The sequence below is a fragment of the Micromys minutus genome, assembly GCF_963924665.1.
Source record: "Micromys minutus genome assembly, chromosome: 4".
Taxonomy (NCBI): Eukaryota; Metazoa; Chordata; class Mammalia; order Rodentia; family Muridae; genus Micromys; species Micromys minutus.
The window spans coordinates 48,713,591-48,739,515 of record NC_137973.1 but is presented as its reverse complement, the minus strand read 5'-3'; the positions used below and the strand labels follow the sequence as shown (position 1 = coordinate 48,739,515).

Genomic DNA, 25,925 nt, shown 5'->3' with positions numbered 1-25,925 from the left:
TTGTCTCAATGTATTTTCCTACAAGTTAATTATTATTATCAAAGAGGAAAAAAAAGGACTTTGGTATACCAGATGGCCAGTCCTAAAATTAAGGTGGCCACTGAGCTGTTAATGGGTAGATAAGATATATGGAATGGATATGCTGATCAGAGAGGTGGTCCTTATCATGATTAGGACAATTGGGAATGGCACAAGATTCTATTATGTTACTCAGATTGGTATAAAATTGAAACATTCATTTTTCTATTTCTGGATTTTTCTATGTATTGTTGACTATGAGTAACCCCTTGATAAATGATATTTCCTAAAAAGGAGAGATGCTATAGCTAGCAGATTATTATTGTAGGAGCAGGAAGGTAGGGCACTGTTCCTCGATAATCATCAAGGTGACAATGGATACCCCAATAACAAAAGATAGATTAACAGGAGAAACATAACAATCCAATCTAAATTTTACATGACATAGGGGCCTTCAGAGATGAGGACCTATGGGAAAGTATGTTTGTGCTCAGAATTGCTGAAGAATGGAGAGCTATGTAAAAATTTGACTTGATTTAAAAAGAAAAAGAAACCTAACAGTAAAAGACTAAGGGGTGAACTCAATAGGTCAGGTTCTTCAAAGTGTCCTTACTATTCTGTGTAGCTTCCCTTCTTTCTACTATGGGGCAAGGCTCTCTGGAATGACATATTTCACGAAAGAAGGGTTTCTGGGATTTACAGTTTCCCTATCTCTCTGTCTCTTTGTTCTATGTCTCTGTTTCTCCCTGTCTCTGTCTCTGTTTCTCCATAATTCCATCTCTTTCTGTCTTTCTCTGTATCTCTGTCTGTCTGTCTGTCTCTCTCTCTCCCTCTCAAGCTTGGCTGTCAATTGAGTTATACAGTTGTGTATGATGTTGAATCCCAACCATCCTGTCTCTACCTCACAAGTACTCAAGTGACAGGTGTCATGCATGCTGGGCAAAGAGTCTACCATGTGAACTAGATCCCTAGTCCCTTACTTCTGATGTCTGAAATTGCTTAGGAAGAAGAAATTCAGGCAAATCAGGGAGACAGGAGAAAGTGAGGGAAACCTTGCCTCCGGGGTCCTTCAGCACCCTTCAGTTGAAAACACTCAGCATATCAAAGCACCATGCTTTGAGGTATAATGTTCTGAGTCCCAACATTGAATTTAGAATGTTTTCAAGAGAACAGATATCATGGTAGATTCTTTTACTATTAAAAAGGCAAATGGAAATCTCCCCGAGTTAGGTCACATTATAAATATTTGTTTATTTTTAAAGTGAATTGATAAGCTCATTGCAAGTGAGCACTGCAAAATCACGGAACTAGACCACTCTCTGGGTAGAAAAACAGTTTTTTGGGGACAAACTGCCAAGATGCTCTGAGAGTAGGGAGCAGCAGCTTGGTGGGGGAAATGAGCAAATTTTATAGGGTAGTCAAAAGGGTCTTTGAGCTGATGCAGGGATCAAAGATGTTAGTGATGGTTGGGTTAACTGGCCCTTTGCCCACAGCAGTTGCCCACTGAGAATAAAGAGAGAAAGTGGTGACCGTCCTGATGCTCAGAAAACCACATTCTGAGGTTTCTGAGGAATGCTGAGCTTAGGTTTCTGTTTACCCGATCAAAATCTGGCCTGAGTTGGGCTTGAGCAATTATTTTAGGACACTGCCAGCACACTATCATTTGGGGCCTGTTTTGAACCTAACACTTAGGATAAGCCAGTTTGTCAAGGATGGGGAAATAGGTTCCTAAGCTGTCTGACTGTGGAGCTTATATAAGACCAAGTAATCTACCTTTTGACATTTCTAATGAGACAATAGTATCGTTAGCTTACTTTTATGTCCTTACATATTTCTACTCATAAATTATGTTCCTTTAGTGATTGCCTGCAGGATGCTTGTCTCTCCAAACCACCATCTGCTCATGTTAAAATGGCAATGGTATAGTTTTGTGAGTTGGAAGAAATAAAAGTCCAAAGAAGACACTATTAGGCACCTCTGTGTACACTCAAACAAGCAGGGAACCTCTTTGCTTTCCTTGATAGAACTTAAAAGGAGCCAATGCATAAGGAAGTAGCTCTCACACAGAATAGGAAGAGGCTCTTTGTACTGTGGGTGGTTGCTGGACAGATCAGAATCGTTGCTGTGTAACTAAAGAAGAAGGTGACATCGCTCTTCTTGCCTTCAAGACTGACGACTGGACCGAGAAAGAAATGACGTGAGGAAATATTTGACTATTATACATAGAAGCATATGGACTCCATGTGTGCATTTAAGAAAAGGCTACATAGTGGGGAATTCCTTGTTTCCAGTGCTTACATGAGCCATGCAAATGTGTAGTAGTCTTTAAAATAAGATTACACATGTGATTCTAGTACTTGGTAGACTGATGTAGGAAAGGTTATGTTGAAATTTGAGGTCAGCCTGTGCTATCTCATAATTTTCTTGACAACCTGGGCTATATGATGAACCCTAACCCCAATCAAAGCATAACATAGTGCCCCCCTTTCTCAATTCACCACAATTACAGTGAGGATGGAGAGAGTGAATAAACTGGAGGTCGTATGTCTGTGGGTCAGGCTGGAGAGTTATATGGCAGTTCACTCCATCAGTTTGGGCTCTAGGAGCGTTGGGTTTGTTTTTAGGTCGTTATTGCCACCTAGTGGCCATCAGGCCCATGCCAGCGCCAAGAAGGAATTGCAGAGTTACTTCTACCCTTCAGAGCTTTCATTATCTCCTGACTCATGCTGAAAACAACTCAGGTGGATAAGTTACAGAAGCCTTTGCATAGTGCGCTTCTTGGTAACTCTGTCTTTTACAAAGACTGGGTATTGGTATCGTTCTTTTACTACCACCATAAGTCTTAGGCTTGGGCTTGTTTAATTAGTGGGTTTTCTGGGCTACTAATGGGAGCCCATAGTAGTAGTGGCTCTTTGGGAACGGCTGCAGAAATTCAGCTAGGGTCTGACATGCTGTGTGGGAGAAATGAAATTTTTGAGGGCTCAAGAAGTGGGAAAAACTCACGGAAGACTCCGTAGGTTTAGTGATCTCCTTTGTGGTTGTTAAATCTGCAGGTTTGTACAATGTGTGGAATATGTACTCAGGAGACAGATGTAGAAGAACCACCTATAGAGGCTGAACTATGTAAGGTAGCAAAACAACAACAACAACAACAACAACAACAACAAAAAGGCAAGCAGAGTTTATATTTTCCCACTCATTTTTTGGGGGGAGAAGTTACCCTCAGGAATTTCATGGGACTGGAAATTGCAAAGAGAGTTTGCCTGGGTGTGGGTGGGAGGCTTCTGGGTTGGGGTAGAGGTAAGACTTTCCGGGGGGTTTGTTTTTTGCGCTGTACTGATCCCTGTGTGAACAGACAAAGTGACATACATGTGTGGCGTCCCAGTGCCCCCCCTTTTTAAACCTGTTTGCATTTTGGAGTTTCATGTAAATGTTTACTTATACTTTACTCTGCTGAGTCAATAAATACTTAATCATTATTTGGTTAGAAGGTCTACAAATATCCATGTAAAGGCAGTTCATTGCATTTGTGGTTTTGTTTGTTTATTCATTTATTTTTGATTTTCTAAAGATTTATTTCTTCTTATGTGCAGTGCTGTTTTGTCTGCATATGTGTCAGTGTGAGAGTGTCAGGTCCTCTGGCAGTGGAGTTACAGATCTCTGTGAGCTGCCACATGGATGCTGGGAATTGAGATGGGCTATTCAGAAGAGCAGCCAGTGCTCTTCAGCACTGAGCAGTCTCTCCTGCCCTATTTTTGATATTTTTATATAGCTATGCTAGACATAAACTGGCCGAGTAGTAAAGAATGACTGAAAACTCCTGATCCTCTTGCCTCTGTATCACAGTGCTCTCCAGGAGGTTTCCCAACCAGAGTTTGAGAATTTCCTACATGTGCTCACTGTGTTGAGATTATGTCCATCCTCTATTCCATGCATCCAAATCACCCTGGAGCACCACTGTGTCTTTATGCCAACTTCACAACCCTCCTCTTTTTCTTCTCTGCTCTTCTTCCTCCTTCTGTATTCTCTGTTGTTTTTTGTTCTTGAGCCAGTGTCTCATTTTTCAGTCCAGGCTGACCGAAACGGTGACGTGTGCCGGCTTCAGACTCATGGTGCTTTTCCCGTGTCAGCCTGCTGAGATTATGGGCACGGACTGCCTGCCATACCTGCATCTAAACCCACGTTTTGATATCACACAAAATAAGCGACACACAGACTTGACCGCTATGCAGAAACAAAGGCTCTTTGGGCTTCCTCTTAGCACAGGACGTCTACGAGACAAGGTGAAGGTGACCCTAGAAGAAGCGTGTATGATGCTCTAGTAGGGAAGGCTTACTGAGCTCAGACTAACAGAAGTCTATAATCACAAGCCAGTGTTAGCAAGTCACACAAGACGACAACATGGGAGTGTGCATGCTCTGAATCGATAGATCCACAGCAACAAATGCAGTTCACGGACAGCAAGGAGGTGAGGAACAGTCATGTATTAAATGGAAAGGCCCCTCCTCCAATAGACTGTCTTATAGCATGTCTCTTTCTAACAAACAGGCTTTCTTTAATGTAAATATCAGCTCTAATTGAGAAAATCAAGTAAGACCCTTAAAAAAAGGAGAATCCCATTGTCAGGGCTAAGCTGCAGAGATTCTGACTTACACTCTGCTTGAGATTCATCTGGCCTGTTTGGAAAGCTTTCGGGATGACACCAGAGGCAGCCAGGTGACAATGGAGCTGTGGACTCAGGGCTGGTTAATGTTATTCTTTCCGCCTCTAAAGGGTGGCTGTTTCCAGAGTGCTGATGTCATAGGCATTCACCCCCATACTTGGGGAAGGACTGCTTCTTGAACTTCTTCCTTCTGGCTGCCTGACCTTTCCTCCCGTGTTCTGTGGCATCACTACTGTGTGTCCGGACTGGTGATTGTTTTGATGTTTATCAGTCCTCTTTTAGAAACATCAGTGCCTTCCGGCCATAAGGAGATTATCAGTTCTTACACTTTTCATCCCTGTTGGCTTCAGCTATGCAGACACAGCCTCAGATACCTTGATGCAGGAGTACCTGTGTCACCCCAATGCTCATGACCCAGTCCATGGGAGATGGTGGCAGAAGAAACAAAAGAGTAAGGTCTTCCTTAGGTACAGAGAAAGTTCAAATTCAGCCTGATCTACATGAGACTTTGTATCAAACCAAACAACAACAACAACAACAACAACAACAACAACAACAACAAAACATACATGCATGCACACACACTCCAAAACCAAACCAAACCGAAACAAGAAATGAGAGGGGGGAGAAGGAGGAGGGGAAGAAGGAGAAGGAGAGGGAGGAGGAGAAAGAAACAGACTAATGTCTTACCACATTGCAAACCTACTGAATCAGAGACATTGGGTGTCGGGCCAAGCAGTCAGGTTTGATAAACTCGCCACCTCATTCTGCTGTATTCTAAAATCTAAATGTCACTGTTATGAGGCAAATTCACACCAGGAGACAGGATTATACTGGGCTATCAGCAGATGTCCCTCAGATTTTTCAGTTCTGATTCCTCAGCCTGCAGGCTGGGCACACAGAGGCTGAGTGGTTTCAATCTCCTCTAAGACTGCCATGGTTTCAAACCCAGGTCAGTGCTGGAGAGGGAATGGGACTTTCCTTCTTGATTTCTCTGCCTTGTAGTCACACTCTCCATTGTATTGGGCTCTTCCTGCGCTCAGACCACACACTCCCACCCTGCCCCACACCACATTCTTTTGATGGAACTTCAGGAGAAGGCTTCAAACAAGCCAGAAACATAGTTTCCCACTGTGCACTCTTAAAGGTTTGCCTTTCTACTGAGTAATGCCATTTGACTGCCCAACCTCACTCCACCTCCTCCCCCGTGGATATGCTGGTAACTCATTTTGTGGTCTGAAGCCTGATTTCTTGCCTAATTGACACTGAGTTTTTCTCTACAGTGATACAACGATTATCAGCTGTGATTATCAAGTGATTTGAACTGATTGGGTTTTAAGTAGTCCAAGAACTTAAGTACCCCAGCGGATGCTCTCCTTCAATGGGGTTGTCCCAGAAAGCCGCCTACTTATCTCGGTGAGGTTGTCATTGGTCAGGAATGCTCTTCTGGGTTGGCCACTATTCTGCATCTTAGATTCATGCTGCTCAGTGGTCTGGTTTCACCTCCCATTGCCCACTGTTCCAACCACAGAACGATGAGCTAGTTCTTCAATTTAACCACGTACTTTCACATGTTAGTGCGTTCTTAGTCTTACTTAGTTTGGAATGTCCTTGTTATACCTCTCATTGCTTCTTAAAATTCGATTGATCCTTCAAGTGCCGGCTCAAAGGATGTACTTCCTTGTAAGGTCTTGTCCAAAATCACAATCTTGGCTTTCTCCCTCCTCCTATGTCATGGTATTTTGTTTGGCTGCCATTAAACATGTTTGCGTAAGTGAATGTCTTGCTCACAGGTCAGGAGAGAATGTGGAAAGGTCCATTCCATCTGAACACCTAACAAAGAATCAGAGATCAATAGCTTTTTGTAAAGAGGTGCCCTGGGGAAAAATTGATGGACTTAGCTTATTATAAAAAATGGTATAATACAGTTTAAACACATCTCTTAATCACATGGACTATAATGGAAGAGTGTGGAGCTGTAATCATCTACCTCAGAGGTAAAGCTTCAGTGCAGCTTAGGAATACGAAGATGCCTACCTGGGTCCCAGCAACTGCAACTAAGCCCCAGATCCCTCCACGAGCTATACCATTGGTGACATTAATGCTGTGTATTCATTTTGTGTCTTAAATAATTTTATGTGTATAGGTGTTTTGCCTGCCTGATTGTCTGTGTACCAAGTGTCTGCAGTGCCTGTGGGGGCCATCGTATACTCTGGGATTGAAGTGATGTGGCCGTGAGCCATCATGTGGATACTGGAAATCAAACTCTGTGCTCTGGGAGAGCTTCCAGTGCACGGAACAATTTTACTCATTTTAAGGGTTTTAACTTCCCAGGTAAAGAAGTGTTACCAAGTCTGGTATCATGGCAGGATAGGGTTTTGTTTTGTTGTCACCGACTCTCTGTGCACATCTATTGCTAAGCTGAAGGAGAAACTGGATTTGGCAAATGCAGGGATTGAAGTAGTTCAGAGTGAGTGATGGGCTGGAAATCTTCTGTTTCAGTTGGAATGGAGAACCCAGTGCTGGTATTTTGGATTGCTCATTGTGGTATTTGATCTTCATTTCCCTTTGGGGATCATTTACTGATACTTCATGAGAGCATTTTAATTCCCAATTCCTCTTCCCAGAATTTAAGCTGGTCATGACTCATTTGGGATGTGCTTCGGTTTCCAGAAGAATCCCACAACCTAGATTTGCCTTTCTGCTATGCTAAAGAGCATCGTGACTGTGGTACCCCACATCATGACCTTCCCACATCATGATCGTCCAGCTCTTCTCCCCAATACATGACTCACTGCTTCCTGATTTTCTGCCCTGTTTATTTTCCCTGTGAGATACCATAGAGAAAGTTGGTCCTTCTTTATCATGAAGTTTTTATCTTTCCCCGCTGGATCTAAGCATACCCCAAAACCTCCTTCTTCTAGGAATACTTCTCTGACAAACTCCACCCTGTTGAATCAGTTCTCAATGTGCATTATCTTTAAATTTGTACATTTATTTTGTACAAACTTTAAATTTGTACATTTAGAAATTTCACTATATATTTTTTTTTTGAGACAAGGCATTGCTATAAAGGTCAGGCTGACCTTGAACTCATGATTTTCTTGCCCCACCTTCCCTTGTGCTGGGATATGGGCACAAGACACGATTTTCCAATTGATGTTGTTATTGTAATAATGTTTATTTATTTATTAGACAGGGCAGGTCTGTACAGGTCTGGCTTGAATTCATAGAGGCTGACCTGCCCCTGAGGTCTCCCATGCATTAAGATTGTCATGCCCAGTAATGTTAGAATCATTCTTGAAGTTATATTTTTACCTTATATATTTTATTTTAAATAAAAATAGAATTATATTAGATATTCACTGCTACACAGTGAATATCTGTTCTCCCACTCTTACACATACACACAATCCATTCACACTGAATTTGCAAATTTTCAATGTTCAGAAGCATTGAGACAGTGAAATTACAAGTCGTCTTTGTTTTTAAAAAGAGTGACCCCACAGAGAATGAGATTCCCATACAGGAACAAGGGTAATTGGCTGTAGAAAAAAATTATATAATCCAGGCTCGCCTCGAATCCCCCTGGTTAGTTGAAGTCTCCAGAGTGTTGGGGTGGCAGTCGTATACCAGCGCATCTAAACGTGGTAGACATGTCTAAGGGGTCATACACCTGTGTCACATTTCCCCCTGGCACTCAAGGGTTGATAGGATGGCTGATGGGGTCAGAGTGAATGCATACTATGAATTTTAACCTTGGGACTCAGCATAGAAAATCTCAGTTCATGCTTAGTTCCCGAGGGAGTGAAATAGATTGAACTTGGTTTAGAGACAGGAACCAACCAAACAACAAAATCATAAAGCGAAACCCAAACCAAAGGAACGCAGCGATATAACATGGCCTGCACTTGAGTGCCGTGGAGAAAATGGTGCATCCTCCATGTAGGTTTCTTGACGTAACAGTTGCACTTTTCTCCAGCTGCTCCACAGTAATGTGTCTATTAAGCTGAAGGGCTGGTGCCCCGATTTTCATCTATTGGGAAGGATTAGGTAAGCACTATGTGTGGGCACAGCACCATCAGAGCAGATTCGTGATTAGATGAGAGACTGTAATCACTATTTTCTCAACCCATAACCACAAACCTCAAATTGCAGATGAGTTTTCACAATATTTATCTCCTTTAAATTCATCAGATCAGGATACTCACTGCTTCCCTTTTCTGACAGTCCACTAACAAATATTTACTGTGCATCTACAAGTTAAAAAGATTGGTGTGGATTTTCCAGTGTAGCTTTCATTTTCCCAGAAGGAGACAAAAGTAAAACAAACACAAGGAGCAACAAATACACACATGCACACACACACACACACACAGGCACATATACACACATGTGTACACACATACACACATGTATACACATGCACACATGCAAATACATATACATACATCACACCTGTGCACACATACATGTGCACACACAATATATATATATATATATATATATTTGAATTTTATTTGAATGTGACTATAAAAACAAATCCAGTTTTAGAGACCAAGGAACTAGAAGGATCGAATTGACTGAGATGTGGAAGCCTCAGGCAGGTCCTGTTCTGCTCACGTGTCTGATATTTGCACACATCTTAATGAAAATCCATAGAGTTCTAGGTTCTTGCTGTTCTCTGAACCTTCCAGGCTATCTCCAGGAACTCATCTGCAGATGGATGGAGGTAGTTGTTCCCTCAGCTGTGGGCCCTGTGGGTAGCCACCCATGAGAGTAGCCAGGGGAGAGTAGCCCATACTGAATTTCCAAAGAGAACATGTAAAATCCATAAGAATGAGGATTGGATTTATATCTGGTTATTTCTTAGTGCATTCAATCCCATGTGTGCCATCTCTCTCTCTCTCTCTCTCTCTCTCTCTCTCTCTCTTTCTCTCTCTCTCTCTCTCTCTCTCTCTCTCACACACACACACACACACACACACACACACACACTTTGAAGTGTCTTGGTTTTAGGAGTTAGATTGTCTAGGTACTGTTTGCCACATGTCTTTCTGGCTGCTCACTGCCATTTTTTCCCCTCTGGAACTTGACTGTGGTCATTTCCACACTTCATCTCCAGCTCTAACACCCTGATCTTCAGCATGTAGTCTTCTTCAGGCTTTACCTGGAAATGGGAAACTCAACTACTCTCCAGCCTGGATTCAACAGTAAAAATGTGTTAAATTAACATGTCAACCTTTTTCCCTAGATGGGATAGGTTTAGCCATGACAGAGATGACAAGAAGCATCCACAACCCCCAGTTTGAATGAACATAAACCTGTTCACAAACCTGCAGCTGTCCTATCTACCTATGTAGGGACTTTACAAAATAGCTCCTGTGTCTCTTTTTATACATCCAAACAGTGCCTTTACTCCAGGCAGAAATAGGCAGCTTTATCAACCCCATAGCAGCATTTCCTTTATTTGTGCAATAGACACATAATAGTTGACCTTAGCACACAGTACCAAATAGAGTTGGTTGAGTTATCCCTGTCAAGTATTATCTAGTTTGAAACTATAGGCTTGGAAGTCACATTAGTCCTTTAGGAGGGGCTTTCAGAAAAGGAAACAGCCTTTTTATCATACAAAGTTTTAGGCAAGCTGATGATACCAGCCTGAGGAAGCCATGATTAAGTCTCAGGAAACAGAAAAGGAAGATAAGACACAATTTCATTTAATGAGTCCGGATGGGTGGTCCTGACGTTAAAGACTTCTGATGTCAACACCAACCTGACTCATGAACTATGCATGGAACATATCCTATTATTGCTTGCTGTTTGTCCAAAAAGTCCACCTTGAAGTCCTCTGGCCACCCAACTCCAAGACCTTGTGATAGCTTTTAAGGGTTTCTAGAATATTGTATTTCCCAGATTCTTCAAAAATGGTTGTATGGTGATATTTACATAACCCAAACAGATGTTCACAATTCTGGAAGGTGTTTCAATTTCTAAGGGGCATGTTTTTTAACCATTAATATTTTATTAAGTTTTTTGTGTGTTTGAATTTGTGTGTATGTGCATGTGTGTGAATATGAGTATGCAGGCCAGAGGTTAACTGTGGATGTTGTTCTTCAAATGCCATGCCCACATAATTTCTTTGAGACAGGGTCGTTCACATGGCTTAGATCTTGTCAGTTGAGGTGCACTGACTGGCTAATGACTTACCACTTGAACTCCCAGATTATAAACACATGTCATCACACCTAGACAATTTATGTGGGTTCTAAGGATCAAGCTTGGCTTCTAATACTTGTGTATTAAGCACTTTACAGACAGTCATTTCTCCAAGGCATCATTCATATTTTAAAGTTGTAAATGAATACATGATTGGCCAACTGTATCCAGGGGTTTTGTGTCTCTGCATTTAAGTGGCTATGAGTTGAAAGTAAGTCAGAAAAAATTCATCTATATTAAGTACATATAGACTTTTACTCTGTCATCACTCCTTGGACACTATGGTATAATAATAAATAGCATTTGTATTGTATTAGATGTTATAATCAACATAGAGGTCATTTAAAGTACAGGGAATAAGTATTAGGTTGTATGCAAATATTGTCATTTAACATAAGGGACTTGGACATCCACACATCTTGATACCCACAGTGAGTCCTGGATGTAATCCTCAATGAACACCGAGGGGTGTCTATAATCCTGTGAGCCTATAAATACAAAATGGGGTGGAGAAAAGAAGCCAAGAAGCTACACATGTAACTTAGCTTGGCCTCTCTTCCCAGTGTGTGATCAACTTGTTTGGCTTCATAAACGAGTTGTTCTAGATAGCTGCTATATCTTTAGTCAGTTTTGAATTAACCACCCCAACAGCTTTGCAAGAGTGAGAAAACACAATGGGCTCGTTGAGGGTTATTCCCAAGTGCTTTTTTTTTTTTTTTTTTTTTTTTTTTTTTTGGCAAAGATGGGAGGGACTGGAGGAATGAGTGATCTAGATGACTGGCATAGGAATACTTGTAGACCTGGGCTAGCTTTGGGGGACCTCTATGCCCTTCGCTTCATACGGTCAGAACCAATTACTATCTGTTCACCCAATGAGCACTTATTAGATGCATTGTCAGGGATTTCTTTTGACACTAGAGTTATGTCAGTGGGTAATAATAATAAAAGCATCCCTATTGTTCTGGATCATGTACTATAGGTGAGAAGTGTCTCCTGTATCCTTTCCTGACTCTTTTATGAACAAGAGACAGACTGCCAGACAAACTTGAGAAAGGCAGAAATTTACGTCCTTCTCTGCCTCTGAATCTGCCACCATTTTTTCCTCTCAACTGTCCAAAGCTCATAATTTCTTCTCCTGTGTGAGAAGAACAGAAAATGTAATTCCTACCTTTTGCAATCTCAAACACATCCTCAGAAATGGCATACAATTATAGATTGTTCAGAAGGATATGCCCAAGACATCATTTTCCTTCCTTTCCCTTCTCTCCTGTCCTCTTTCTTCTTTTTTTCCATCAACCCCTACCACCCCTCTCCTTCTGAGACAGGGTCTTATGTAGCTTAGGCTGGCCTTGAATTCCTTCAGTAGCAGAGAATATTTGGTTCTCCTTCGTCCACTCCAAAGAGTTGGGATTACAGGCTTATACTATCACAACCAGCTTTGATAATTTCGTGGCAGAGTCAAGATCTTTGCAAGCAGCTTGATCAAGGGCTAGGGCTCCTTGATTTCTTCCTTTCTACCTCCAAACCCAATTGCTCACTGGCCGAGATCTGTACACTCCCCATCCAATGTCTCACTTTCCTATTCTAGCTCATCTATCCCATTAGGAACCTTTCTAACTCCTTTGTTTCAACCTTAGCCTCCACATTGGCGGTTTCACTGTCCAAGAAGAGCATCCCTTATGCCTTCTTCTTACCTTTCTTTAGTCTTTACTGGCATTCCCTTTATTTATTCTGATCCTTTCCCAGATCTCTTTTAAATACATCTAACTTTTAAAAATCTTCAACTCCTTACTTCCTCTCCCTCACCTTGATTTCTCCGTGTGTGTGTGTGTGTGTGTGTGTGTGTGTGTGTGTGTGTGTGTGTGTGTGTGTGTGTGATATCCAGACCTTTGTACGTGACAAGCAGGAGCCCAACAGCTGTGTTAACCACAGCCCCAGCCTCTGTACTCACTTTTGTTTGTCCTAAGCTCCTGCTTGGTATGATGACACATTCACTGGCATATGTCCAGTGCTTTCTAGCAGCTAACTCTTTGCTCTCACATATCCTTCCTTCTAGAATTCCCCTTCCACATTCCTGCCATCTGAGCTTCTACTCAACAATTGAGTTGAGGTCCAAATTTCTTTATTTCCCCAAGTCTTTCCAGCATTGCCTATGGACTGGATTTCAGCCCGAGCACTCATTCCCTCCTGGCAACTACCACTTGCTTTTTTCTTTCCTTTTCGCCCTCATTTGCCTTTAGGTTGTTGAAGCAAAATCCAGGACTTCATTTTTTCCCCCACTCTCTTATGGCTTTATATATGCTAGCTACAAACAGACTACGTTCTGGTTTCCAAAACTAGTATTGGAAACATCTAATAGGCCAGTGTGTGTGTGTGTGTGTGTGTGTGTGTGTGTGTGTGTGTGTGTGTGTGTGCGTGCATGGGTGTATGTGTTATTCTTAGTTGGGGGAAGATAAGTTGGAACACTGTATATTTTTTGTCAGGAGGGCTTTAGAAATTACTTCTGTTAGGCTTAGGGTCAGCCCATCTGAGACAATTCTACTGGGAAATCAAACACAAGTGTCCGTATCTATGGAGATAACAGAACAATCTTTTGTAGCAATCCTGATTTACGAGGGAGTCTGGCAAATAAGAGGTACTAAATAATATTGTCTAACATTTTCCCCTGGAGTCTGCCCAAAAAATAGTGGAGAGTGAAAGAGAGAGGGTGTGTGTATCAAGCATAGTACATGTCTAGACTACTCAATTTGCATAGTTCTAAACATAACAGTAAAAACCAACACTTGGAGTCTTTTAATATACATACTTGAGACTTGTTTTTAAATACATGTATATTATAGGCATGAATTCTGCATATGTTCACTGATTTCATTTTCATGAGGACACTGTAGGTAGATGAATTACTTGATTTTTTTTTTTTTTTTTTTTTTTTTTTTTTGAGAAAAAGCTCATGTAGCTCAGGTTAGCCTCAAACTCTTTCTGTAGCTAAAATTGATCTCAAGGTCCTTTTATGCTTTTTTGTATGTGTGTTTGTATTGTGCATATGTGTACATATGTTCTCACATGCATAAATACATGTGTGTATATTCATTGATAGCTCTCCACCTTATTTATTGAGGTAGGGTCTCTTCCTGAACCCTGGGACTTGACAATTCTGGCTAGTCTAGATAGCCAGTTTTCTTTGGGGATCTGTCTCTGCCTTCTGAGGATTCGGATCCCAAGAGTCTGCCTCAGTGGGTATTGGAACTCAAACTCCAATTTGAAGAAGATGAGGAGGAGGGTCACCTTGTAGGATGACCAGCAGTCTCAATGAACCAGGACCCTGGAGATCTCTAAGACACTGGACTATCAACCAGGCAGCATACACCAGCTGAAATGAGGCCCCCAACACATATACAGCAGAGGACTCTCAGGTCTGGGTTCAGTCAGAATAGATGCACCTCAAGAGACTGGAGACCAGGGAGTGGAGAGAGGTCTGGTGGGGTGGAGGGTGGTGGGTAGGGACATCCTCATAGAGATGGGGGAGGGGAGGTAATGGGATATGGAATGGTCAAAGGGTGGACCAGGAGGAGAATAAAATCTGGAGTATAAAAAAAAAGATCAAATAAATAAAAAACAAAAAATAAAAAACTCTGTATAGCAAGTTTCCCATTCACTGAGTTATCTCCCCAGTCCTGACTTGAACTTCTGATCCTCCTGTCTCAGTATCCTGAGTTCTGGGATACAGGGTTATGCCTAATTAATGTGGAATGGGGGATGGGGCCCAGAGCTTCCTGCTTTCTAGGAAGTACTCTAACCACTGAGATACACCCACAGTCTCCAGATGTAATTATTATGGGAGGATTTGGTACAAGGAAGAAGCTGATTAACCTGTCCAAACATGACACAGGTGGTAGGAGAGATTTTGAACACATCAATCTTGTTTACTGCCAGGAAGGGAGATGACAGAGACTTCATTCACAATGAGAAAACTAAGTCTCTGAAATATTAAACAGCTGATGAATGGCTCAACAGGTCTAAGTGTGTGCTGGATGGGACTGTGAACCTCAGAAGCCACAGAAGAGCCTAGACATGGCAGAACACTATTTCCATAACCTCAGCACTCCTGCTGCAAGATGGAAGATGCCCTTGGGGGCCACAGTCTGGAGAGCAGAGAGCACCAGGGCAAGAGAGCCTGCTTCAACCAGGTCTGGAACTGAGCTGAACAAAGAGTCTGGCTCAACAGGGGAGGGAGGAAAGGATGGAACCCTCAAAGTTGTTCTCAGACCTCCATGAGTGCCACCACCAACCAAATGACAAAATAATAAGGAAAGGGGGAAAAAAAATCCCTGTGAAGTGTTAGTTGCCCTTTCCAGATAAGCTCATGTAGTAAAGTGATCAGTCTGGAATTCCAGTTCAGTGCTATCAATTACTGTTGGAATAACACACGATTCTCTTCATTCCCATCGGCAGTGGTGTCAGTTGCAAACTGCTGGCCTCTTTTGACAAGTTATGAAGAAAGGGAGAGAACTCTTCCAGGTTGATGCCTGTCAATTAACTCCAGAACCAGGCAGAATGCATTCTATCTCTGGACTCTCACTAACTCCAGAACCAGGCAGAATACATTCTATCTCTGGACTCTCACTAACTCCAGAACTAGGCAGAATACATTCTATCTCTGGACTCTCACTAACTCCAGAACCAGGCAGAATGCATTCTATCTCTGGACTCTCACTAACTCCAGAACCAGGCAGAATGCATTCTATCTCTGGACTCTCACTAACTCCAGAACCAGGCAGAATACATTCTATCTCTGGACTCTCATACCCACTCTTCTCTTTTAAGCTTATTATAGTGACTGTGATTCAGGCTCAGTACATTTCCTGGAAATGAGTGTCTGTTTGTGACTTAATTGTATGGCACACATAATTGTGCCAGGGAGCGGCCTGGCTGGCTGTGACTTCCCAGGAAATACCTTTGGAACGGATGACAGCAGCCCAGAGAAGAGTAGCTCCCTGCCCATGTTTCTATGTTGTGTTCCTGGAGGACTTTGGAAAGTCAATTTGATTCATTTCTCAAGCTGGGAAATGTTCCATAGTTTCTGCCCCGTTAGGCACATGTCTCTTGATAATGTGTCCCGGATGAGATCAGACACCTACTTGTAGCTCTTCTGTGAAACCTGCATTGCTTCAGGCAGCACAGCCAAATGGCCATTACTCACTAAATAATGAAATGACCTTTTCTATTCACTCAGGATCTTGAAACTTGTTTTTAAATATAGTTTCTCCTCCATTGGGAAGGCCTCACATGGCCCTGATTAAAGATGGCCTATGAACCGCATGCTCTGTTAGCTGTCCCTGCAGCCCTAGAGTTCTATAAAAGCCTAGGGGCATAGAAAATGGACCTCAATCTAAGCCGTCTCTGACAGGAAGAGCTAAAACAGAGTTACTGCCTAGTTCAATATATGCCCTTTGTTCTGCTCGGACTAAAACCTTTAGATTTCAGAGCCAGATGGAGCAACGCTTGTGCATTATGGAACAAATCTAAGCCCTGCGATGAAGGAAACAGAGGAAATCTGGACCTCATAGAGAAATCCTCACTCAAAATAAATGAGGACTTGGGTTTCTTTTTTGGAGGTGTTTTGAGAGTCATGGAGACAAGTCGGGACAAGCCTGCAGATAGATATCCCTTCGCTGTTTGGGTTAGTTCACCAAGTTGGGTTTCAAGTAGGCATGGTAGTCCAGAGCTGTAATCTCCCAGCACATGCGAACTTGAGGCAGGATGAGTACTGGTTGTTAGCATGCATTCCTGGGCTTCATAGTGGTTTCCAGTGAAAAACTGTGCCTCAAAAATATCCACACTGAAACCTGAAATAAGCTGAACTCTAATATTGCAAGGAGAATTTGGGTCATCAGGAACATGCACTTAAAGGTGGCTTTGAAGGGTGGATTCATTGGTGAACACCAAAGAGACATTTTGAGTGACATGAACTAGTCTGTTCTCAATGAAGATGAGCTATTCTCCTCTCCTAAGAATTGTTCTATGTGATATATGTGTATGCGTAGTTGTGGTATGTATAGTTGGTTGGTTGTTTTTCTTTTGAGACAGAGTCTTTGTAGCCTGGTTTAATATGACTGGCCTTGAGCTTAGAGCAATCCTCTTGATTCCATGTCCCAAATCTTTTGATTACAGATATAAGCTACCACTTCTGGGTTACCATGAGAATACTAAAAGAATTTCAGCTTGTGAGGTTGATGTTGGGGAAAAACAAAGGGCACATCTCACATCTTGTGTTGCAAACACTGTGTGTGACTTGCTAGAGGACAGACTGCTAAGATATTTGGAAGATATTCTATTTAGTTTTGTCCCCAACTCACCTCATCCTGAGGGCCAATTAGGTCATAGATGGTGTACTGAAAGCAAAAGGACAAAGGTGAAAAGGTTATATATCCCTGGGGGCAAGCATCTAGAGGAGAGAAGATTCCTGGGGTAGAGTATAGAGGAGGTACCACCATGACTTAGGCAGTGTCATAATGAGTTAAACTCAATTGTTTTGGAAGTTGGTTGAGTCTGGACATATCACTCTGGAATACAGTATCCTAGCATCTCAGAGAACAATAAAAACAGGTCATAGACACTAGAAAGAATTCCTCTCCCACTCTTGCCCCCAGCTCCTGAGTACTCTATAAAGTCCAACTGGCTTGGCCTTAAAATAGTTCATAAAACCTGTGTGCCAGAACGCAATATTGTTATTTCCAGAAACACAAAGACACAGGAAATCTGGGCCAACAGGCCTGGCTAAGCTCCCCACAGTTTCCTATCAGCTCACATTGTCCTGCCCTCTAGTGACACTTCTGTACAACTGTTTGTAAGAACACATAGATTTTCCTGTTCCTTTGAGTCTTAATTTTTCTCATTTCCTCCCCCTTCATTTCATCCCCCTACCCCCTCTTTCTCCCCCCCTCCTTCTCTCTATCCCTCCTTCCCTTTGCTTTTCCAGTATTTCCCTCCCATATCTCTCTCCTAGGTCACAAATAGTCTAGGCCAGCCTTGCATCCTCTATGTAGGTGTGGATGACCCAGATGGCCATGAACTCTCAATCCTCCTGCCTCTGTCTTTTAAATAGTGTGTATATAACACCCTATGAAGCCTTAGTTTCTGAAGGCTCCTGGGCCACATTCAACTTTTATTAAGTATATACTTATTTCTCTAATTGGTTTTTCCTTTGATGTAAGGTTCTTAGTCATGAAATTCACAATGCTAAAGTCCCCTTTCCCCCAAAATCTAAGCTGAATCCTGAACAGACGAGACCAAGTTATTCAAATAAGTGAGAGACATCAGAGGCTCAGGTAGATGACACACAGGTGTAAAGGGAAGAGAGAAAGGGAAATTATAACTAGAGCAGGCAGAGCATGAAATGAGAAGAAAGGGGAAGTTAAGGGTCATGACTGCGGTGCCAAGCCCAAAGAGCCTTCCCCAGGGCAATGAGAACTCAGCAGATGATTTAAAGCAACAACTAAAGGCTTAGCTTTCTTGAAGTTGCTCCTGCCCAATGCACAGTCCTTACATCCACTGAAGTCTCATGGGCCATGATTTGATCACTGGGCGCTTGTGTGCCGTTGTTTCTATGGGAGGTTGGTGTTGCTGAGTGGATGGGAGCCGAAGGCAGGGGGTGTGGGTGTGGGGACTGCTTGCTGAGTCAACCATCTCAGCAGTGTTTGGAGGCATGCTTTTCCTCTTAGGTGACAGGACGGGAGAGATTAACATCCAACTCATACTAGGGTTAAAGCTCAATGCATTGTCCTTTAGTGGAGAGTGCACTGGCTTCTGGGTAATAGACTTGTATTCATGACTCTGATGGAGTTCAGAACACACTAAGTATGGGCATCTGGGCATGGGATAAAATGATGGAGATTGCATACCACAGCATGGATGGTGCCTTCCTTTCTCACCTCCCTTGATAAAGATCCTAAAACCTACTAAGAATTTTCTGACCTTTCCCCCAAGCAGGTTATGGGGATAGATTGTCAACCTTTATTGGGAACAAAGAAGTTGAAGACCCAGGGGACTCAGCAGGACAGAGTTTTCCTACTTTATTATCTTTAGGTCAGAGCTCCTGTCCCATCCTGATCCCCATCATTGTCACTGCCTCTTCAGACCAACACATTGAAACTCACAGGTTTAGGCTCCGGAGAATGATCCAGGGGTTAAGAGTGTGTTGTTTTAGACGACAGGGGATTGTTTACAGCACCCATGTTGGGTAGTTCACAACCAACCTGTAACTCCAGCTCTAGGGGATCCATTCTTCTGACCTCCGAATTCATGCACACAGACACACAGAATTTAAAAAGGACAATAAACATAATTATCTAAACAACACACAGGTTTCCCTACTCCTGGGGATTTCCAATTCTGAAGATTCTGAGGTCACATGAACTCTTATTACATAAATTGGTTTGCTTTCTCTTGTTAATATATTTTTTAAAAGGGGCCTTAGTCATGAGCCTAGTGTAAGGAAACACTTCACATCTTACAGCACCCTAGCAAGAGCAACGTTTTCATTTTGTTCATCTCCCAGAGTCCTTCTATTACAGAATAAGAAAGACCGATTTGGTAAAATGCTGCCCAGTGACTTGTGTAACAAGGAAGTGGTTCTGAGCTAGAAATGCAAATTAGTGGGCTCCACCCAAGACCCAGTGGAAACTCTGTGGGGGGAACCCAGGCTTCTGTCTTTAAGGAGTCCTCCAAGAGACTCTGGTTAATGTTAACGTTTGATGAGTATATTTAAGGGGGTAAACTTTAATAAAAAAAATCGCTGAACCAAACAAAATCAACCTTCTCAGACCTCCTTTCCAAAGTTCCGCGAAATCACCAGGAGAGGGCGGCCGCGGACCTGCCTTTTGCCTTCCCAAACGGGAGAGCCCAACGTGAGGGTAAACAGCAGCCACAGCAAGTTCTAGCCATTGCCCAAGTAAATCACAAATATATAAAAAGAGACTTCAAAAGGCAGTGGTATCAAAGCGGCAGTTAAAGAGAAGGAGACATCCAAAGTCACAGCTGCGTCGACGGAGGCTGCTTCAGCATGTAGGATTCGGAAGCATTTAGGGATGAATTTTTCTTTTCTCCCCCCCCACAGTATTTCTCCGAGTCCCCTTCCTTTGATATACATGAGCCTCTCGACTTTCCTTTGTTCTTTTTTCACGCGTCAGGTTTTCATAAAGTTTGGAGCTGATGAGCTTCCCCAAAACGACGTTAGATCCGCAGCACCAGCAGCTGCGGATTCGGATCTGCAAAGCTCTGCAGCCTTAACCGGGTTCACTGCCAAGTGCAAGCAGGAATGTCCTTGTACCCCCTTCTTCCAGGGACCTCACCACCTTCCACACTGCAAACATACTGATCTCTGGTGTGGCCTGTATGCCCCTCTCCTTCCTCCTCTACTCTGGAGCTGTCATTGTTTCAGGCCCAGTTCCTGCACCAGGGGACTTTTCACAAGCGTCAAAACACTGTGAGGCTAGATCTTTATAAGTCAAGATTGGGCAGTGGAAGGAAAACTGAGAAAGACCCCTCTGTCTTCTCTCTGCTTGGTCTGCGTATCTGGTCTTTATAGGGAGGCACATCAAGGTCAGGAAATAGGGGTCCAGGTAAGGGGTCCAGATGTCTTGAAGGTTTGCATTTGTTTTAACTGTCCCTGGAACAAAATGTGTCACTCCTCAAAAGAATGAGCTGCACCACGAGTCTTGCAGTGCGTGTTCCCGAAGTGCAGTTTAGGGAATCCTAAGCAATTATATTCTCCACATTTCACGCCCGCACAAGTTAAAAGGTTTTCCCTTCTGAAAAGTGTAATTAAAACAACACCAACAGCCGTGAGGCTTCATTTGTTTAAATTTGTTTAAAAATTTTTAATTAAGATTTTTTGACAGGACATTTATGTCATTTTCTCTAAGGTTCAGGGAACACCCAGGAAGAAGAAACAGAAAGAATTCAGGGCAGGAAGATTGGGGGGGGGGGGGCTGTGAAACACTATCTTCAGGGCACAGGGATGCCTTGCAAAGGTGACATCACAGCAGTGGAGTCTGCAAGCACGGGATATGCACAGCACTGCGCTTATCAACAGCCAACCGAGGACAGGAAAAGGTTCATGGTGTCCGGCTGTCTCTGCCAATTCCTAGCTACCAGTGGATTCTGGGGAAGAGATAGTCATAGTCTTCAATTGTGTGCCCAAGGTGAGCCAACTGGGCTCCAGGGGACAGTTCTGCAGACACACAGATAGCCCTGGTTAAAATCAGTGGCTCACAAAACAAAACAAGAACACACCAGGAAAGAGGGGAAGGGATAGGAGAGCTAAGAGAGGGTGGAGGGGATGCAGGTCATCCGTGTACAGGTATGAAACTGTCAGGAAGCATTCAATTAATACAAAGGAGGTGGGAGAAAGAAGACAATGGGAGGAATTTTTGGGGTGGAGAGAAACTAACAACAGAGTGCTGGGTGGCAGGCTTTTGTTGTTTGTTTTGTTTCGTTTTTGATAGAGAATTAAATATCTATAAAGAATGAACAACAAATCAAAGTTTGGTGAAACAATTTTTTTTTTTTTTAAATTGGGTTACTTATAGGAGGCTGGTGAGCAGTTACTTTCACAAAGAAAAAGAAAGCTGCATCACTAGAGTCCACCTCAGCATGGGGGCCCCTGGGGAAGGCTGGAGGGGGGGATGGGGGGTTGGGGAGGACACTACCTCAACAGTTGAGGGAGGCTCCTTCTCAGGTCCAGGAAGCTCAGCTGGTTTTTGTTTCTTCTAGTTCCTCTAATCTCTGAACCTGCTGGTCTTACCTCTGTTTTTCCCAGGCTGTGTGTGTGTGTGTGTGTGTGTGTGTGTGTGTGTGTGTGTGTGTGTGTTTGGGGTGTGAGGGCCCCAGTGAATCTGGTCAGTTTCAGGAACTTCCTAAAGTCATTTTGAGTTGCTTACTTCTTATCTTAATGACATTCTATGAAGGATGGAATGGGTCAATCTGGAGGATATTTGTACACAGCAAAGAAGAAGGGGGAAGATGAAAGAGGGCAATGGGGTAGAAAAATATGCACATACACAACCATACACACATATAATATATACACATATATGTGAAAATATTACAAAGAAAACTACTTCTTTGTAAGCTAATAAAAATCAATTAAAAACTTAATATATATGTAGTAAATATATATATATATATATATATATATGTATATATGAAATTGTTTTTTTTAATTCCTTTTTTGAGATTTTGTTTATCTATATAACCTGGCTTGAAATTGGCCAGACTGGCCTTACACTTCCTGGGCACCTGCTTTTTCATTCATTTTTAACATTAGCATATAAAGTAATGCGCTTCATTATCATTTTCAATTTAGAGTTTCAGAACATTTCCAGCTTTGGGGATGCCATGGTGGGGAAAGGGTTTGCCTGTCCATGTAAGAAATGTAAAAGGATGTATTTTATAGCTTTAAGGCTGTATGAGATTACTTCTCAATTTATAGTGAGATCTTCACACATCTATTCTAAATGCAAGTTCAAATGGAAATGCTCCACGACTCCCAGCCAGTGGAGGGGAGAGGAAAAGGAAGAATAGAGTAATTTAAGCCTGGTTCTGTGCACACAGCCAGCTTTACCTCTCAGGGCCAGGCTGCTTCCAGGCTGTAGGGGTGCGGATTAAAACATTGGTTTGCAGATGCTGACTTGTTACCTTGACTTTCGAATAAGAAGACAGGGAATATTGACAACTCGTTCAAGGAGGCTCCGTAGCTGTCCTGGTTTGTCATTATGAGACAATCAGGTTCTTTCATTTTGGTGGTTTGTCTACTGCTACGCTTTGTCTCATTTCTGCTGTTCTGCAATGGTCTAAAATTCTGAGACTGTCTGGAGGCAAGGTGAAGATTCAGGGAAAATTGGGGGCCTAAGAAAAGAAGACTGTATGGAGGCATCTGGCTTAAGCCTTTCACCAGGATTACCAGCTTGATCGTTCACCCTTCCTAGGCACACAGCTGAAAACTCCCAGGAACCACACAGAAAACCCATTAATGTACAGGGCAAGCAACTGCACTAATCCTCTTGTGCAACTCTATTTGTTTCAGGTTTCATCAGATTATATTTCCATCAGAAGCACCTTTGAAGATTTCTCCTATGTCACCCATTCTTACCAAAGCGAGAGGGGTGAGGCTTTCTTAGCACCAATAATGAAAGGTAAGTGAGAGCCACAAACCTGGTAAACAACAGCTAATGCCAAGACAATGAATGTCTCCTCTCCCTTGAGAAACCTATTCCCATATTTGGCACTGCTTACTTCCATCTATGTTCCCCTGCGAAGCATGTAATTCTACCCTGTATGTCAAACTTTATTCAGGGAACCCCTCTGTTTCCGAACCCTTCTCTATAACCCTGAATTAAAATATCCCTAATAAAATCCTCAACTTATTTCATAACCTGACTAGCCCTAAAATTATTTTCATTCTCAAAGCTACAGAATCACGTCTGGCTTGAGTGGAGACCCTCAGGAGGACTTTTCAGTCTGTTGATGGTCGCAGTGTAGAGAAATGTCTCCTCCCTCATTGTCATCTCTTTCTTTTCTAGCTAACAGGGAATTATGTCTTTCTGCTTCGACTTTGCCAGGGTCTTTGGAAACACCATGGCCAGCAGTGTCCATCTGTGAGAGGCAAGAAGGGGGTTCAGTTCCAGAGGACTCAGTAGTTGGTGTTGGTTCTAACTTTAGGAGCCTGAGCTAAGGGACCTTTTAAGGCATGTTTAAGTACAGCACACTTTGGAAAAATAAGTTTCCTGGTGATAATTAAGTCAATCACATTTGTACAACAAAGCAATGGTCGTGACTGCATCGGAACTCTTTGTAAAGTACAAGTGGCATCGTCCATAAAGATCGATCAGCTGATTAACTGAGAAAACATGCTCAGATTAGGAGTCTGAGGGGAGGGTAGTGTCATAGATTGACTGAGACAAACGTGGTGATAAGGGACTGGGGAAAAGGATCTGGTGTCTCATGGCCACGCGGTTGGTGCAAAGATCACCAGGGTGTCAACCATGCATGCTCCCAGTCTTCTGGGTGGGAAACAGCTTATACATCCTTTCCTTTGAGGAGACATCTTGGGTGCTTAGATTTCTGTTTTTCCAAGTGCTTTTAAGTGAGCATAAGGACCTATATGTCTCATACAGGATTTCGCGGTTCCTTTTAAGTATTGAGGGTCAAGATATTTTCCTTCCATTTCAAGCCAATGAAATAATATCTTTCATAATATGTGCAAAATTAAGTGCTGGCTAGTTGTAGCTATGGGAGGTGGGCACTTTTAGGATATAACCTCTACAGTTGTATGTGTCTGTTGAGGGAACTATTTAAAACATTGTTAAGGTACTTATTAACACCTTGTTTCTGTTGTTTGTGGAGTAATATAGTAAAGGGTTGGAAATATGGTTCAGTTGGTAGGATTCTTGCCTAGATAGCAGGAAGCCCTAAAATAATAACCCTTGTGTGGTGGTACACATTGGTAATCTCACAATCCAGGAAGTAGAGTTAGGAATACCCAAAGCTCAAGGGCATCCTTGGCTATATAAGGAGTTTAACTTAGGCCAAAGGCACCATCAAAGCAAAGAAAATGGAGCAAGGAAGAAACAAAGGAAGAAGGGAAGGAAGGAAAGAAGAAAAGAAGGAAGACAGGATTAAACATTTCATGATGAACCAGCCTGGGTCTAGAGAAAAACCATTCATTCTTTGCTCATTATCACAGTAAATTCTCTTTGGAGAGGCACTCCTGTCTGCTATTCATTCTTTCAAACATGAGCCTTAATTACTCACAGCTTCAGAGGGGCTCATTTTCTCACAGCAGGGAAGACATGGTGGAGTTCATGGTAGCCTTGCTCATATATGGTGGACTGAAAAGTAGACAGTATACAGAACTGGGGGCAAGGCCCTCCAAGGCTCTCCCCCAGTGACCTACCATTCAGGCTGTACTTCTTTAAAGCTTCACAGACTGTCAAAGCGCTGCCTCCAACTGCAGCAGTAGTGTTAAAAATATGAGCTCTTGGGCAGACATTTCAGACTCACAAAAAGACGATGCTTACCCCAACATGTACTTTCCTCTATGAATATACATAGTCTCTCTAATAAAGCTTGAAGCCAGTAAAGAACTATAGCGCTCCTTATTTGTTGTAAGTAATAAATCTTTTTCCACTTTTTTATCTTCAGGTTGTGATTGTTGGCTTGCATGTTCTGTGATGCAGTCCCAGTTGTATTGTTACAATAGAAGCAGGCTAAGAAATACTTGATGAAAATACAAGCCCAAAGCTCGTGATCCTTCTGCTGCCTCGGTGGCTTTAGCTTTTTGCTGCTCATCTTTCTGAGAAGGAGTGAGATCTGACCCTCACTAATCTCTCAGCCATTGAATGTCCTCTTGGCAATTAGGAGATTACTGTTTGTGCATGTGCCAGATGGTTTGACTGTGGTGCTCTTACACGCTGTGCCACACCTTCTGTCATGATCCTTACAGGACACTCTTTCCATTCTGGACTTCTTTTTCTGCTTGACATCTTATAGGCTGGATGTCAGGGATCTCCATGCTCGTGTTGGATGGAGGAAGGCATGTCTCAGTGTCTTCCTGGTTCCGACCAGGAAAGCCAGAAGAAATTGACGGGGCAGATGCAAGAATGGTTACTTGGCGTGTCCATATGATGCATCAGCTTGACTGGGTTCCCTGAAATCTGAGAATCATTATTTCTGGTTGTGCTAGGGAGGGTGTTTCTAGAAGAGACTAAAATTGAGATCACAGAATGAGGAAAAGCCTCCCTTTCAATGAAGGTAGGCATTGTCTAATTCTGCAAGGGTCTGGACACAACAAAAAGCCACAGGGAATGTGTCTGCTCCCTGCTTGGGTATCATATCCTGTTTTTCTAGTCCTTTGATATCAAAACTTCTAAACTTGGGCCTATGCCCTTGTTTGGAAACCAGACCATGATCTTCCCTAGTTCCAGCTTACTGTGAGTCTTCTTAGCCACAGTTAATCTCTGAGCAG

General features: G+C 42.6%; 1 pseudogene across 1 annotated transcript in view; it reads left to right on the top strand.

The window, feature by feature from the left end:
• The window catches only part of LOC308420096 (sentrin-specific protease 5-like), a 30,961-nt pseudogene extending 5,350 nt beyond the window's left edge, over positions 1 to 25,611 (top strand). The window contains exons 3-5 of the transcript in view: positions 19,738 to 19,850; positions 22,986 to 23,094; positions 25,451 to 25,611. The product of the transcript in view is annotated as a sentrin-specific protease 5-like (transcript). The remainder of the gene's footprint in view (positions 1 to 19,737; positions 19,851 to 22,985; positions 23,095 to 25,450) is intronic.
• Positions 25,612 to 25,925: the final 314 nt, after the last annotated feature.